The sequence below is a fragment of the Amblyraja radiata genome, chromosome 19, assembly GCF_010909765.2.
Source record: "Amblyraja radiata isolate CabotCenter1 chromosome 19, sAmbRad1.1.pri, whole genome shotgun sequence".
NCBI classification, from domain to species: Eukaryota; Metazoa; Chordata; class Chondrichthyes; order Rajiformes; family Rajidae; genus Amblyraja; species Amblyraja radiata.
In genome coordinates, this window is record NC_045974.1 from 6687144 (window position 1) to 6705067 (window position 17924).

The 17924-nt window shown below is 43.7% G+C and overlaps 1 protein-coding gene and 1 long non-coding RNA gene across 4 annotated transcripts in view; one reads left to right on the top strand and one right to left on the bottom strand.

Annotated features, from left to right (window-relative positions):
* Positions 1–437: 437 nt before the first annotated feature.
* LOC116983760 lies at positions 438–6020 on the bottom strand. Its single transcript, XR_004414805.1, has 2 exons — positions 5960–6020; positions 438–2123 (listed from the first exon to the last, which is right to left on the bottom strand). It is a non-coding gene; the product is annotated as an uncharacterized LOC116983760 (long non-coding RNA).
* Positions 6021–6080: 60 nt separating this feature from the next.
* The window catches only part of ppara (peroxisome proliferator activated receptor alpha), a 57016-nt gene continuing 45172 nt past the window's right edge, over positions 6081–17924 (top strand). The window contains exons 1-2 of one of the 3 annotated variants that reach the window (XM_033037554.1): positions 6081–6238; positions 15620–15710. The gene's annotated coding sequence lies outside the window, so the exon portion shown is untranslated. The remainder of the gene's footprint in view (positions 6239–15619; positions 15711–17924) is intronic. The other 2 variants (XM_033037555.1, XM_033037557.1) reach the window with 2 other exon arrangements.

Consider the following 17924-nt stretch of genomic DNA (forward strand, 5'->3'; position numbering starts at 1 on the left):
GATTCATAAAACTTTATGGCAAACAGGGAGGACATCAGACTCATGCCAAAGGAGACATTTAGTTCTGAGTTGAGAGCAGGATGACGTCAGAGCTTATGTAATGATAAACACATCTTTTCTATTTGGAAATCTAAAATGTAAACAGATTGGTCAATACAGCAAAATAGAATATCATCAGTTTCTCTTTTGAATGGATCAACTTTGAACAAGATATGTATTATTGTTCTATTGTAGTATTCTATTGTGGAGCAGAATTTAGGATCCTCGGTGCTTGTGTTAGTGAATTGAACTCAAAATAAATTGTATGACATCTTGAAGCACTTGGAGCAAACATATCACTGGTTATTGGAGAATCATTCTTTTGTGTTGATGATAAAGTCAAGGACAGGAGTGGGAGTCTGAAACCATCACACTGTTGGAGAGCACCTTATTCAATGTTAGAACAAAAGTAAATATTTTTAATAGAACATATTTACAAATTCTGACTTTCTTTCTCCACTAAAATTTGTAATGCAAAGCAAATTCCTCATACAAAACTTTTCAAATAGAGGTATTTTGACATGTTCCAAAGAAAACCCACAAATGCTGGAAAAATTGAAATAAAATACACTCAGCAGTGTTGGTGAACTTCTGAAAGAGTGTAATACAATAGATACTAAATAAACTCAGCTCACACAGATAACAGGTGGGGTGTGTTCTTTGGAAGAAAGGGTAAGCTATTAATGGAATTGAAGGTTCTTAAATTCTTGGGATGTCGGTGGGTGTAGTGGTTTTCCATCCATGCACAGTGGCAGATCCTATCAATTAGGTCAAATCATTTAACATTATCCCTGATGGACAATTGAAATATCTGTCTTACAGTTGGAATGTAGGGTGATTGCAAATTGATGTTGTCTGCAAGGTGCAATGTTTGAAAATCATTCAAACCACCACTTGCTGTCTATTCTTTGCTACAGACACATCACACACTTGTTGTCCTGCCAAAATCCTGATGGAGTTCAGCAGTCAGCTTGCCAGCTGAATTCTGCATAGTGTAGATATTATTAAGCCTGATGAAGACAGGAGCACTGTTCACGCTTCCTTCACTTCACATGAGACTGACGTTAAACCTTTAGTGCTGTTTCACGCCTGGGCTGCTTGGTTTTGATTCTGGGTTGGATATGTGATAATTTCTCACTAACAAAAAGGCTAAGGAACATCACAAAATGTTTTGCATGTCAGTTATTTGCAGGATAATTTAAACATTAACTCGGCCTTGCCGCATACCAACCCCACCCCTTTCCCAGGGTGCTAAGTATTTCCAGTATTTTCTATTTTTATTTCATATTGGAAAAAACAGGCCCAGCTTCTATCTCTCTTTAATTATTGCTCCAATCTGACCTGAGTCCCAGACTAAGCCAGAGATGTGGTTCCGTCCAATGTTCTCCAGCCATGTAACAGTCCAGAAAACTCTGAAGAACATGGATAGGCGACATTTTGGGTCGGGACCCTTCTTCAGACTCAAAGAATATAGGCAGATGGATAATTGGAAGGCCAGCACTCTAGGCCAGAAAGGCAGGTAAATATCAGCAGTTACTCTTGTCTTCAGTAGATCTGACTAAATGATCTATATTTTAAAGTATTTTTTCTTCTTTTACCAATGCAGGCGATGTCATTGTTTGATTTTGCAACCAATCACAGTGGAAAAACAGGCTGAGGTTTTGAAAGCAATGCCACTTGCCAAATTCTTCAGTCAGGAAATAAGTCAGGATTTCCATAAGATTTTCCAACAGTGATGGCAATATTGCCTCATCATCCTTGCCAGTAAATGTGCACTGATTAGACATTTGAACAACAATGTATTTTGTTGGATCTTAGGATCTAGGAGTGCAGGTGCATGGTTCCTTAAAGATGGAGTCACAGGTAGAAAGGGGCAAAAAGGCTTTTGGCACATTGGCCTTCATCCGTTTTCACACCATTCCTCCATCGTTGCTGGATCTAAATTGCTGGAACTCCTGACCAAATAGCACTGCAGAAGCATCTTCACCAGGAGGACTGCAGCAGTTCAAGGAGATGGCTCACTGCCAGCTTCTCAAGAGCAAAAACGATTTGGCAATATACGATGAGTAATTAAAGTCCAGATTCTGAAAATGAAGAACAGAAAAGTTTAAAGACTAGCAAAAAGCATAGTGTGCTTTTAGCACAGGTTCACTGAATGCACCATTCACAGAATACTGATGTTGGTCAGTAACAGACTTCAAAAAGGTTAGGGCAAACATGCCATTAGTAAGTTGTTTAAATTAAATATTCTAAGACAGGCATAGCAGGATATGTGATATGTTGCAGCATGGCGCATGGGAACTGATCGGGCATTAAAAGTTGACTGGCTTCTTAAAAGTGTCTCCACTCCTTCTCCTCCCCTCCTCTCCCCTCCTCTCCTCTCCTCCCCCCCCCCCCCCCCCCCCCCCCCCCCCCCACCCTGCTCTCTAAAGGACTTACCATACACTGTGCCAGCCGTCTTTTACCTTCCTGTTCATCGTGGGTGTGAATTTCAGACAGCGCTCCCCCGCTTTCCCTGGCCCCCGCCTTTGCGATGTGTTTGTGTGTGTGTGTGTGTGTGTGCTGACGGTTGATCCTCCAGCTCTCGGTTTCGTCGCTGACAGTCGATCCAGCTCGAGGTTTTTCAGGCGAGTGCCCTCGAGCTTGAAGGTTGAAGGCAGTTGCTGAAAAGTCGTGTAAGTGCGACAGGCCCTTGAGGCGCAGGTCTGTGTGCATGTGCCGGCACGGTTGCCGAGAGTGTTTATCACGAGTGACCTATGGCCTGGGACTGCGCAGTCGGAATACCGAACTTGCTTATTAGCTGTTTGGAGTTGGTCTCAAAATAAACATTTGACCATTCGGGGCAAGAGATTTCTTCACACAGTAGATAATAAATCTTTGGAATTCACTATGCATGAAGATGGTGAAAGCTCTGATGCTGAGTAGACAGAGATCAATAGGTTTTGAGATATTAATGAAATCAATGCAAAAATAGTAAAGACAATTTTAAAGTGATTGTTTTTTGGTAAAATTTGTTCCAAAGAAGTCAACGTCATTTTTATTTTTTCTATTTTTCTGTTTATAAATTCCATTATTTAGGATTAAACAGAGTCTGCAGTCCCGGAGATAGTTTTGATAATGTGTAATCTTGTGTTAAGTGTGGACTGTATAAATTTGATAGATCGAAATGTGTTTTTCCGATTAATGTCATGTTTTTGAATAGGCTTTAAAGTGAGGAAACAAGTTGTTACAATTTGTTATCCTGTTCTTCAGTGAGATGTGAAAATTCAAATATTTGATTCTTTGAAATGAATTCCCTTGCATTAATGAGCTATTAAGTAATTAACATTTCCACCTTGGCTGTTATCTTTAGTTCTGGTGAAGACACACTTGCTTCCATAGATAACATCAATTTGCATATTATTTTTAGGCAGTCCCTTGGGATGTTGTTTGACCTACTTCCATAGAACCTGATGAAGCTAATTGGATCATTGTGGAAACTGTAGACTCTACCATGACCACCTTCCAGGAGGTCTGCTCCTACCAGCCCTTACAAGAAGCCTTTGTGCTCTCAGTTCATAGCCTCAAGGTACTCAACACCATTAGAAACATAGAAAAATAGGTGCAGGAATAGTCAGGTGACTTCAAGTCAGCACCGTCATTCAATATGAACATGGCTGATCATCTAAAATCAGTACCCCGTTCCTGCTTTTTCCCGATATCCCTAGATTCCTTTAGCATTAAGAGCTAAATCTAACTCTCTAACATTCTGAGACTCCTTCCCCACTTTGAGTAATCTTGGGCCAGAGGATTCCCAGGAGTTAGCCGGGATGTTGCATTTCAAGGAAGCTTCGAGCACATGCTTCAATTTTTTTCCTCTGTCCAAATGGTATTTCTTCTCATGACAGGGTTTTGGAAGTCTGGGTCAAGCATTGCAGATTATACCATTTTAACTCCCCTACTCATTACCATTCCAACCTTTCTGTCCTTAGCCTCTTTCATTGCAAACTGGAGGAATAGCAGCTCATATTCCATTCCATTCATTGTGATAGAATGTAGGTATCATCAACCATGGGGTTATATTGTGTTGGCCTATGACTCTGCTGTCAATGAAGGTCAAAACTGCTGCATGGATGGCTAATTTTGAGCTGCAGCACAACATAATGAAAAGGTACAAGGGTTGTGCTGCAGTCACTCCATCCAGTATTGCTATTGACAGTAACAATGGCACAGTCTATTGGTGAGGACAAGGTCAAGAAGCTCTAACCTTTCTGTTGGGTTGCTCACTAGCTACTGCAGATCTGCTCAGATATTTATATCCTTCAGGATCCAGTCAGGTCATTTAATGGTCATGCTCCTCTTAATAATTCAACCAAAATATATTATCTTGCCTTGCTACTTTCTTTGTATTGTTCCAACATGGGGATGCATTAGATAAGGGAAGACGATAGGTGGTAATTGGGAGATTTCCTAGCTCACGTCTGACCTGATGCCATGGGATGTAAAGAGGTATTTGATCAATGTTGAGGACTCCCAGAGCATCTCACTCCTACACCATTGTACCACCAATGGATCTTACCTGCTGCTATGACATACTTATGAATTGTGTTGGATGGATAAATCCGTGAATATGACTATGGCAGACCAAAACATGACAAGTCACCTCATTCAATTTGGACATCAGCCACCAGATATTTAAGACTGGATGTGGAACGATTTACTGTCTGTGGGTTAACACCAGATGGTCTATCCAGTTTTATCTTTATTCCGTCTTAACAGTAATTATGTTAAATCACAGGATCACCATATGAATGCATAGGCGGAATCAATGTGAACAACCCAGAGAAATATGGCCAATGAAGAGAACACGAATGCTGCGATTGTTTTCTGTGAATAAGGTTGGATGACTGCAGGACATATTGCATCGGGGTGATGTATGGCTGTGAGTGGCCCTAGTCCCACAAAGTAAATGTTGTTTTGTTTGCACTGTCAGAAGAAGTAATCCCATAGACATCTCCTACCACAGCTCATGTACGTTGCTCAGTATTTTATCCTAGACGTGTCAAAAAAGGTTATTGTATCTGGGCAACGTTTATTGAAACAGTGATGGGTAGCCCTTGCTTCTGCAGTGCCTGCAGTTTTCATCTGACTGCATGATTCTGTTCATTTCACAGTACTGCCACTCGGCAGCCCAATTATATAATTCATGCCAGTCTTTATTTTAAATACCTTATTATGCATGACTTTTCTTATCAAATTCTTGCTTGACAATCTCACGTAACAGTAAAAAAAAAAACACCTCACGAACCACAGATGAATGAGAGATAGATCCCTCAAATGTTTTGGGGTAGATCATGTTAGGACAGTAGTCTGGGGCAGTTTGTTGTTGCTCCCTCGCAGACGGGCTTCCTTTACCCCATTCCTTCTCTCCAGAGATGCTGCCAGTAGAGTTTACTGCAGCCTTTTGTACCCATATTCGGTTTAAACCAGCATTCGCTTGGGCAGCGATATGAATATTAAAACTTCTCTAAGTAACCCTGGCTTTACCCTCTCTCCCCATCCCTCCCCCTTACTAGTTCTCCGTCCAGTCTGACTGTCCCCCTGATTAAATTTTATCTCTGTTTGCTTCGCTGTCAACTTCTCCTCGCTAACATTTTCCTCGGACCGCATCTCCTTTGATGTCTCGTTTTCACACCTTACCCTTCCATATCTCTGTGTCTCCCTCTCCCTCCAAAATGTCAGTCATTACTTTTTCTCCAGAGATGCTACCTGTCCCGCTGAGTTACTCCAGCATTCTGTGTCGATCTTCGGTGTAAACCAGCATCTGCGGTTCCTTCACACACATTTCGTCTGCAGGTTCCCCCCTACACTAAGGCGCTACGGCTGTTTTAGATCCGGCATCTCTCTCCCCCCCTCCCCCCCTTAGGTCCCCGCTACTCACCGCTCGGCGACCTCACCTCGTGCACGCGCGTACGCATACACACACAGAGCCCCTGGCGCGTGCACACACACACACAGGGAGGCGCGCGTCACTTCCGGCTGTCAGAGGCCGAGCCCGAGCCCGGTGGTGACCGTTGGAGGGAGCCGTTGGTAAACAGCGCGCGCCAGCCCAGCCCGGGCGAGGCGGCTCGCGGCGTGCGCGTGACAACCCCCCCCCCCCCATCCACCTTCCGCGAGGGCGCGAACGCCCGCCCGCCCGCCGCCGCCGCCGCCGCTACAGGTGAGGGGTAACTCACTCACACACCCGTCCCGTCCGCCGCTGGGGGGGGAATAACGTGGAAACTCAGTGGTGGCGGTGGCGGCGGGGATATTGGAGGCAGCCCGTCCGCTGATAACGTGAAAGCTCAGGAGGGGAGGGAGGGGGGGGGGGGGGGGGGGCAGACACCGAGCGACCGCTTCGGCCGAGAGAGGGGGGAAATGGCAACCCCTGTGGGGGGAAACACGCGAGGGCTGGAGCAGGGGCAGAGACACGGGCACACACACACGGGCACACACACACACACGGGTACACACACACACACACACACACGGGTACACACACACACACGGGCACACACACACACGGGCACACACACACACACGGGCACACGGGCACACACACACACGGGCACACACACACACGCGCACACACACACACGGGCACACACACACACGGGCACACACACACACGGGCACACACACACACGGGCACACACACACACGCGCACACACACACACGGGCACACACGCGCACACACACACCTGCGATCGAGCACGGTCGTTGGTCAATCACAGTGTCCGAGTGCGAGCGGCAGGTGATGGCAGGCCGTCGAGTGTGTGAGTGCGGGTGATTGAGTGGAAGAATCGGAGATGGGCACAGAACGGCAGCCGCGGGACTTTGCCCCGACTTCCTGCTAAGTACTTGTCCGGCTGACAGCGTCGTGGGTTGTGAGTGTTTGTGTTGCTGCAGGTGCAGCGCCCCCCCCCCCACCCCGGGAACTGCCTGGACCAACCCTACCTGTACCTTGACCAATCCATGTCCATCCCTACGCGTTCCAGGTCCTGAACCTACCCTACTCGTGTCAATTCCTGCGGACATTTTCAACCTCTCACTTCTGAGGTCTGAGGTTCCCACCTGCTTTAAAGGGGCATCAATTATACCAGTGCCCAAGAAGAGCAAGGTGACGACGTGCCTCAATGACTATAGACCAGTGGCACTAACGTCTGTGGTGATGAAGTGCTTTGAGAGGTTGATCATGGCACAAATCAACTCCTACCTCGACAAAAACCTGGAATCACTGCAGTTCGCTTACCGCCACAACAGATCAACGGTGGATGCGATCTCGCTGGCTCTCCACTCTGCTCTGGACCACTTGGACAACAAAACTCATATGTCAGACTGTTATTCATTGATTACAGCTCGGCATTTAGCATCCCCTCCAAGCTGGTTACCAAACTCGCAGAACTGGGTCTCTGCGCATCCCTCTGCAATTGGATCCTCGACTTCCTCATTCACAGACCACAGACTGTTCGTATTGGTGGAAATGTGTCAGCCATGATAACAATCAACACGGGAGCACCTCAAGGCTGCGTGCTCAGCCCCCTGCTGTACTCTCTCTATACTCATGGCTGTGTAGCCGGTCATAGTGCGAACTCCATCATCAAGTTCACTGACGACACCGCTGTTGTGGGACATATCACTGATGGTGACGAGTCGGAGTACAGAAGAGAGATCGACCGACTGACCAAATGGTGCCAGCACAATAACCTGGCCGTCAACACCAGCAAAACCAAGGAACTGATTATGGACTTTGGAAGGGGTAGGATGGGGATCCACAGTCCCGTTTATATCAATGGGTCGATGGTGGAAAGGGTCAAGAGCTTCAAATTCCTGGGCGTGCACATCTCTGAAGATCTTTCCTGGTCCGAGAACACTGATGCAATTATAAAGAAAGCACATCAGCGCCTCTACTTCTTGAGAAGTTTACGGAGAGTCGGTATGTCATGGAGGACTCTCTCTAACTTCTACAGGTGCACAGTAGAGAGCATGCTGACCGATTGCATCGTGGTTTGGTTCGGCAACTTGAGCGCCCAGTAGCGGAAAAGACTACAGAAAGTAGTAAACACTGCCCAGTCCATCATCGGCTCTGACCTCCCTACCATCGAGGGGATCTATCGCAGTCGCTGTGAAAAAGCTACTTTCTTAACTACTAAACCAGGTTCGCTTCTTAATAAACAGACACCACACAAACTGTTTGGTAGACCAGTTCAAAACTTTACTTAACATCGGCCGATGGAAGGGAGCGAGAATTCCAGTCAAGTGACCAATGTAGACACTTAACTGTGCTCAGCCACCTTCCCTGAACAACAGAATTACATTGCCTTAAATAGGGTTTTTTTGTCCCCTTAGCACATTTCACAGACATTGGTCATGGTCAGAGGTACAGGAAAAGGTTTCCACAGAATGCATCACATCAAAGGTCTTTTGTTTACATAGTACAAGATAACATTGGTCATTTGGTTTACGACATTTTATCTTCACAGAGATCACCCTAGCTCTTTCGCTGCTTCCTCTCTGTCATTTGGTCCTTCATAAACATAGGCCATTTGGTTTATGGCATCTTACTTCAAAGATGTGACTAGCTGTTTCTTTTGCTGTCACTTCCTCACTTGGGAGACAATGTTATAGGATTCATTATCCCACACACCCGCAACCTGAGGCAAGCCTAATTTGAGACTAAATATAAGCTGTGAGCTAGCCCAGAAGCCAATTTTAATATTTTCTTATTTTTGTAACTAAAATTCAGCTTCATCATTCCATCCTTTTATCAAAATTTTGATAACAACTACAGTCCTTGCTGAGTACATACGAAAGACCATAAGCATCTCATCAGACAAATTAATAGTACACTAGTAACACAATCATTTCATAGTGGACAATCGTTCCACAAGTCCCTCCAAACATTTTAAATGGCCACCAACCTCCCCCGAACGTGACACTAAGATACTACCATAGGACAGGAAAAGGATCATAAAAATTGCTCAGCCTTTATTCGGCTTCGCTTGGAACTCCCCTTGTGCTGGTGTAACTGGTTCATGCTTCTCTTGTGTGGCACTGCATTTGCAACATAACAATGCCTGTCACAAATATACTGTTTCCTAAAAATATACCAGTGCCTTGGTTGTGGCAAAAACAGGTCGATTTAACTGGCCTTTGCAGACCTCTTACTGTCTGTAGTCAGGTTATCTTTGCTGCGCTTGTCATGTTTGACTTCAATCTTGTTTAAAAGGTGGTGTGTACCATCCTTTAAATGTGGGTTAGTCCGCAAGCTTGCCATTCTGAAGAAAGTTCAGTCCATGTGGGCTGGGCCACCCCAGAATAAAGGGAGCATCAATAGCCCATCGTCCTTGTTTCCACAAATTGTTCACAGTCAATCAAATGTATCCAGCGACGATGATCTTCAATCTTTACAGCAGTTCATGTTGTTAGCAACACTTGGTTGTTCTTTTCAATACAGTCTCAATTTCTTCTTGTCCCAGCACCATCATCGTATAGCTTTTATGGCCTTGGTCACTGGTTTCCAGCAAAAACTCCTCCAACCTGGGAATGTAGATCTGGCAAGACATGGGTTAATTGCCGTCCATACATAATTAGTTAATTGCCCAGGGCCTGTAAGTGGCTTCCCCCCACTCTCCAGGGGGTGGACACATCAGCTTTTCCTGTATCAATAAAAAGTTGTAAATCTTATTCCCAGCTGAGTTTCTCCAGCACTTTTGTCTTCCTTTGATCCTCCAGTATCTCCAGTTCCTTCTTAACACTTCCCTGTGAATTTATTCTTTAATCCGATTATATCCGAAGAGGCTCTCCCCACCTAAATATTCAATTCTCCAAATATGTTCTCTTCCCCAAACTACTTTATATTCTCACCTTTCATCCCTCATTGTGAGTTCCCTCAAACCCCCTTTTGTAAGTCATAATACAATTTTTCATCTACCTTCATTTTCCTCAAACAGCCCATGCTTCAAAATCTTTTTGTTTGCTTGAAAACAGTAATCTTGCTTCATTTGCATTTTAAAAGACAACCTCTGTTATCATATCAAAACAATCTTTCCCAAAAGAACTCACTCAGAATCAGTAATCAATAATACATTTTCTTTTTCTCTGTAATTTTGACATTTCCAATCTCATTTAACACTTTAATCGGGATGAGTCTTTTTTAAACTTGGTTCAAAAGATTTATAATCAACCAACACATTTTATCATTCGAGTATAGCTCCGCCCCCCATTCATGCCTGTTTCTTAACGGAGCACACCATAAACTGTCTGTCCCATTTGCATTTTAAAGGACAAACTTCTTAAAGCGACACACAACTTTGCTCATTGCTTCGAATTTCACACATTCCACATAAAAAACATTGTTTTACAAGCAGTATATATACAAAAACATTGTTTTACCAGCAGTATATATACAAAAACATTGTTTTACCAGCAGTATATAATATTTCATCTTCAAAGACATCTCTTTGTAATTTACTTTCCCTTTTTCTGACAAGACTTCTGTTTACCAAAATTCTGGTTACCTAACCCTAATTGGACATTGATCCAGATCATGATTAGTCAGACTCCCCTTGATTTTTCAGTCTCCCTAGCTCTTTCCTCATTTCTCCATCAAATTTCCCTTCATCCCCAAATTTTTTATAACATAGTTGCCTGTCAGAAAAAGGATTTACCTCCGGGGTAATTTTGTTTTGCAATCCCCATTGACTCTTTCCACCATCCCAGATGCCTGTGGGTGGTATATACAGTGAAATTGCTGTTGGATATTAAAATGTTCACATTTTTCCTTATTAATAGTGGTTAAAATGAGGACCATTGTCTGAGCTTATGACATTAGGTAGGCCAAACCTGGGAATAACTTCTCTTAACAACAATGTTACCATAGTTTCAGCAGTATTATTAGTGGTTAGTAGAGCTTCACTCCACCTGCTAAATAAATCTAAAATCACTAAGCAATATTTATAACACTGGGCCCTTGGCATTTCAATAAAATCAATCTGTATGCATTCAAATGATCGTGATGACATTGGCGTCACCCCTGAGGGTATCTTAATTGATTTGCCTGGATTATTTTGTTGGCAAATTTTACATTCAGAGGCCTGCCACCACGTTTCCTTTGTTATCCTATCATTCCCTCCTTACCAGCATGAGTAAGACGGGTAAAAATGTATCGAATACACCAACTTGTCCAAGTGGGGTGTGCTGAATCAATGGCACAGCCCTCTTGTTTCCATAGTTATTATTATATATGAGAGGCGTCCCTCTGTAATGTACATACCTCCTTCATGTTTGGCAGGACCGTTCTATTTGCTAGCATCTGTTTACGTGCTGTCACTACGCATTTGGATGTACAGGCTGCCTGTTTGGATACACTATCAGCAAATTCAGTGTCCTTTGCTATAGGGACCCCAGCACCAGTGTGTGCAGCACATTTAACAATGACCAGCTGTTCTGGTAGCATCAATGCGTTAAACAAATTACGCACAGAAAGGCATTCCCGTGCTCCCAATCCTGGGGAGCTTTGTAAGGTCAGAACTTCAAGGTATAGGGATGTTACTGACGGAACTGTCCCAGGTAAAGATGCCATTGCTACTGGTAGGGCATAGGTGGACATGTGGACATCTCCCAAAATTATCTAACTCCTCATCTTCACTACCAAATAGGGTCGTCGTGCCAGACATGAAGTCTCCTCCAGAGGATTTACCAGTACTGGGTTTATTTTTACTAACCATCACCTGTTTCTCACCTCCTGTCTGTCTTTTAATTATTTCCTCTTGTTCCTCTGCCCACTGGCATTCTAGTTGCAATACGTTCCATCCTTTCCGAGTTCTATCCTTGTTTCTTAACTCTATCCACTTCTGACATGCAACATCCATCCAACTTCAAACTCTATACTCTCCTCATGCTTCTTCACTGCTTCTGCGTCCCATGTTTTAATTCCTTTCTTCCATTTCTTTCCTGCCTTCCTTTCCCATATAAATGTCTCTACATTCCATGTTCCCCCTACTGGCCAGGCTTCATCCATTAACCATTTGGTCAACTTGTAACTTAACATTCTAAATTTCTTATTATACCTAGGATTCAAATAACACATATGTTGGACTGTTATCCAGAGCATTCCCCATAGATAGATAGAAAGAGAGAGAAAACAGACTTCTTAATTCCGAATCGTTCCAAATATATCAACCAGGCCGACTCGCTACTCGAGACCCCAGTTTCTCAATTTGGCTGACTTTTTAACTCTTTAATATACGACCCAAGTGTCTCAACGAAGCCGACTCGCTAACCAAGACCCCCGTTTCTTAACCTGGCAGACGTTTTATCCCTTAAAATAAGCCCCAAGTGTCTCAACGAAGCAGACCCGCTATCCGTGACCCCCGTTTCTCAACCTGGCAGACTCCTTAACTCTTAAAATAAGCCCCAAGTGTCTCAACGAAGCAGACCCGCTATCCAAGACCCCCGTTTCTCAACCTGGCAGACTTCTTAACTCTTTAATATACAACGCCACTTATTTCTCAATCCGACAACTCTTCGGATGTCTCAATAAGCCAGACGCAAACCTCAACCCCCGTATCTCAACCCGACAAATCACGGATGTCTCAACGAGGCCGATGAGCCCTTAGTAGAGAGAGAGAAAAAAAGAAAACAAAGAGAGATAGACAGAGAGAGAGAGAAAGAGAAACTGCTCAAGTCCTTCTTAAAAATATACACAATTCCTTCTTAAAAATACATACACAATTCTGTCTTAAAAATACATACACAATCCCTGCTTAAAAAAAACATATAAAGCCCAACTGGTCTTACCTTTGTCTGTTTCTAAGAACCTCGGCAGGGAACCAATTCAATGTCTGATGAAGGATCACAGATGTTCCCGGGAGTTTCTAGGGAGTCGGTCTTACAAGGGGGCCGATAGAGCTCAGTTATCTCCCTTCCAATCCCGGCAACCTCTGCAACCTCTTGCACAGTCAGCCGTTGATGTGGTCCCAGCGAGGCCTGCATAACTACGCCAATGAAAAAGCTACTTTCTTAACTACTAAACCAGGTTCGCTTCTTAATAAACAGACACCACACAAACTGTTTGGTAGACCAGTTCAAAACTTTACTTAACATCGGCCGATGGAAGGGAGCGAGAATTCCAGTCAAGTGACCAATGTAGACACTTAACTGTGCTCAGCCACCTTCCCTGAACAACAGAATTACATTGCCTTAAATAGGGTTTTTTTGTCCCCTTAGCACATTTCACAGACATTGGTCATGGTCAGAGGTACAGGAAAAGGTTTCCACAGAATGCATCACATCAAAGGTCTTTTGTTTACATAGTACAAGATAACATTGGTCATTTGGTTTACGACATTTTATCTTCACAGAGATCACCCTAGCTCTTTCGCTGCTTCCTCTCTGTCATTTGGTCCTTCATAAACATAGGCCATTTGGTTTATGGCATCTTACTTCAAAGATGTGACTAGCTGTTTCTTTCGCTGTCACTTCCTCACTTGGGAGACAATGTTATAGGATTTATTATCCCACACACCCGCAACCTGAGGCAAGCCTAATTTGAGACTAAATATAAGCTGTAAGCTAGCCCAGAAGCCAATTTTAATATTTTCTTATTTTTGTAACTAAAATTCAGCTTCATCTGCTGCCTCTAAAAGGCTAGCAGCATCATCAAGGACCCACACCATCCTGGCCACACACTCATCTCCCCGCTACCTTCAGGTAGAAGGTACAGGAGCCTGAAGACTGCAACGTCCAGGTCCAGGAACAGCTACTTCCCCACAGCCATTAGGTTATTAAACTCAACTCAAACAAAACTCTGAATATTAATAGCCCATTATCTGTTTATTTGCACTTTATCTGTTTATCCATGTGTATATATATTTATATAATGGTATATGGACACACTGATCTGTTCTGTATTCATGCCTACTATATTCTGTTGTGCTGAAGCAAAGCAATAATTTCATTGTCCTATCTGGGACACATGACAATAAACTCGCTTGAATCTTGAATCTTACTTATATCTGGTACTGGATCTACCCTACATATGTCCGGGTTTACCCAAGGCCGGTCCTGCCCATGCTCATTCCTACCTGGTCCTGGTCCTACCCATGCCTGGACCTACCTGTGCCTAAACTTATCTGTGCCCATTCCTATCCATGCTGGTAGGTCCTACCAGTGCCCGTTTCTACCCATGCCTAAGCCTGCCAGTGCCTGTTCCTACCCATGCCCATTCCTACCCATGCTGGGTCCTAACAGTGTCAGGACCTACCAATGCTTATTCCTACCAGTGCCCGGTTCTACCTGTGCTTCATCCTACCTATGTCCTGACCTACACTTGCCTGGACTTACCTGTGTCCATATTAGGTTGTGCCCACACCCATCTGGGCTCGGACCTACCCATGTCCTACCCACACACACCTAGCAGTGGTTGGACCTACCAGTGTCTGAACCTACCAATGCCCGCTCTTCCATACTAATGTTAGCTGCGCAGCCAATGGTGATCCACTTGTATTTGTCCATTACTTTCACAGCTTTAGAAAGGACAAGTGACCAAAAAGTAATAGCATAAAATAATTTTTTTACCAATATTTACTTTTACTTTAATCTATTTTGATTTCTAGCAGAGTTGATAGCTTTCAGGGTTAATATTTTTAGTACAGGGACTTTGCTATTTAGTCATCCTTCCCAAATATTTATCAAAAGGAAAGTTATTGTTTTGGAACAGATACAGTAATTACATTGAGCAAGCTTTTGCTTTCTTGGTCCTTGTTTAAAAAAAATGTCAAGGAATTTCCAAACAGACGCATAAATTAAAAAATCATTAGGATTAAATCTAACCAGAAATACACCAATTGAAAGTTAGAAATAAATTATGTTTTCAATGCTCTTGCAAAACCAAAATTAAGGGACAAAAATGTAAGGTTTAAATTAAAACAATTTTAAAACAATTAAAAATTAATTAATTGTACACAATATTTTGATGTCCCTTCCCTGCAAAAGAGCATCTTTTTAACCTAAATATATCACATTTGTACTCTGTTTTCCCCATTGCTCTATTTGTGGTCTGTATCTTCCCCTTCCAACTCTATTATACTTGCGTTTGACTGGATTGTGTTTATGTATGGCAGTGGTTCTTAACCTGGGGGTCGTTTGGGACTTTGCCGGGGGTCATGAAGGGGACACAAATAACATATACCTAACAAAGGTACATACCACATAGAGTATTTTGTTCACGTATGCGCATACTAGTGCCAAAAAGGTTAAGAACCACTGATGTATGGTATATCAGATGTGTTTGAATAGCATGCAAAACAAGCTGTTCACTGTACGTTGGTACACGTGTACCTAATGTGCCTAAACCTAAATAAACTATTATACTTTAAGTCATTTATCTAAGAATACCTTATTTGGTTGTGCTCTTACTTCTGAGTGAAAATATTGTGGGTTCAAGGCCTGTTCAGAAGATTTGGCCACAAAGGTCTATTTCTAGAGCTGTATTGAAGGATTGTTTCATTACAATCTTTCAGGTGACATTTTCACATTAAACTTTCTCTACCTTCTTAGATCCTGTGGCACTGATTTGCTGATTTGAAGATTTGCAGCAGTATCCCCTGGATCACAGCAAATATTTAAATCTTGCTCAACTTCACAAATGGTAAGTTAAGTGATTGTTATCATATTCTTGTTTTGACAACTTGCTCAGTAGAAAGTGGCTACGACATTGCCTACATTACATTTCAAATTATTTCTTGGTTAACTATAAAGTGGCCTGGGGGGATGAAAGGTGCTACATAAACACTTGCCTTTTTAAAAAAAATTGTTAAGAACACCATATACTACATATAACATGTAGTATATGGTGGAGGAGAGGAGAGGAGACCACGCAATACGCTTGAGAGGTAGAGACGAAAGGAGATGTCAGGCAAGCTGATTCAGTGCGATGCTTGCAGTATGTGGGAGGTCAAGGACACCGCTGGTGCCTCTGGCTGCTACAAATGCGAGAAGTGCATCCAGGTAGAGCTCCTGAAGGACCGTGTTGGGGAACTGGAGAAGCAAGTGGATGACCTCCGGTTCGTCCGAGAAACGGAGTCGTTCCTCGACAAGTCCTACAGTAAGATTGTTACACCTAAGGTACTGGAAGAGAGAAGGTGGGAGACAGTGAGAAAGGGAGGGAAGCATGGAATGCCAATGTCCCCGGGTGTTGTACCTCTTGTGAACAGGTTCACCCACTTAGAAGCTGTCGGGACAGAAGACGTGTTTACACTGAGCGGCGGACTGGCTTGCGATGCGAATAGGGCTGTTGAGCCAAAACCAAAAAGGCCTAAGGCAGGCAACACCATTGTAGTGGGAGACTCCATTGTGAGAGGTATGGACAGGGGTTTCTGCGGCAACAGACGGGATGCGAGGATGGTGTGCTGCCTTCCTGGTGCCAGGATCCAGGATGTCACGGACAGAGTGCAGAAAATCCTCAAGGGCGAAGGTGAACATCCGGAAGTGGTAGTGCATGTCGGCACAAACGATGTCGGAAAGAAGGGGATGAATATTCTGCAGCGTGACTTTAGAGAGCTCGGAAAAATGCTGAAAAGCAGGACCTCCAGGGTTGTTATCTCCGGTTTGCTTCCAGTTCCTCGTGCTGGCGAGAGCAGGAACAGGGAGATACGGGACCTGAACATGTGGCTGAGGAACTGGTGCACGGGGCAGGGATTTAGATTCTTAGATCACTGGGATCTGTTTTGGGGTAAGGGGGAACTGTACAAAAGGGACGGATTGCATCTTAACAGGTGTGGGACCAGCATTCTGGCAGGCAGGTTTGCCACTGTTACACGGGTGGTTTTAAACTGAATAAGGGGGGGTGGGGTGTCGAATGGGATAGTGGAGGATGGAGCTAAAGGGAAAGGGTTTCTTAAATGTGTGAGCGTAGAGACAGAGGGGTGTAAAATGAGGGTAGAAGCAATAGGTAGCAAGGTGAAAAGTAAAAGTGGCAGGCCGGCAAATCCAGGGCAAAAATCAAAAAGGGACACTTTTCAGCATAATAGTATAAGGGGTAAGAGTGTTGTAAAAACAAGCCTGAAGGCTTTGTGTCTCAATGCAAGGAGCATTCGTAATAAGGTGGATGAGTTGAATGTGCAGATAGCTATTAATGACTATGATATAGTTGGGATCACGGAGACATGGCTCCAGGGTGACCAAGGCTGGGAGCTGAACATCCAGGGATATTCAATATTCAGGAGGGATAGACAGAAAGGGAAAGGAGGTGGGGTAGCGTTGCTGGTTAGAGAGCAGATTAACGCAATAGAAAGGAAGGACATTAGCTTTGAGGATGTGGAATCGATATGGGTAGAGCTGCGAAACACTAAGGGGCAGAAAACGCTAGTGGGAGTTGTGTACAGGCCACCTAACAGTAGTAGTGGAGTTGGGGATGGCATCAAACAGGAAATTAGAAATGCGTGCAACAAAGGTAAAACAGTTATAATGGGTGACTTCAATCTACATATAGATTGGGTGAATCAAATTGGCAAGGGTGCTGAGGAAGAGGATTTCTTGGAATGTATGCGGGATAGTTTTCTAAACCAACATGTAGAGGAACCAATGAGAGAGCAGGCTATTCTAGACTGGGTATTGAGTAATGAGGAAGGGTTAGTTAGCAGTCTTGTTGTGTGTGGCCCCTTGGGCAAGAGTGACCATAATATGGTTGAGTTCTTCATTAGGATGGAGAGTGACATCGTTAATTCAGAAACAAGGGTCCTGAACTTAAAGAAAGGTAACTTTGAGGGTATGAGACGTGAATTGGCCAAGATAGACTGGCGATTGATTCTTAATGGGTTGACGGTGGATATGCAATGGAAGGCATTTAAAGACTGCATGGATG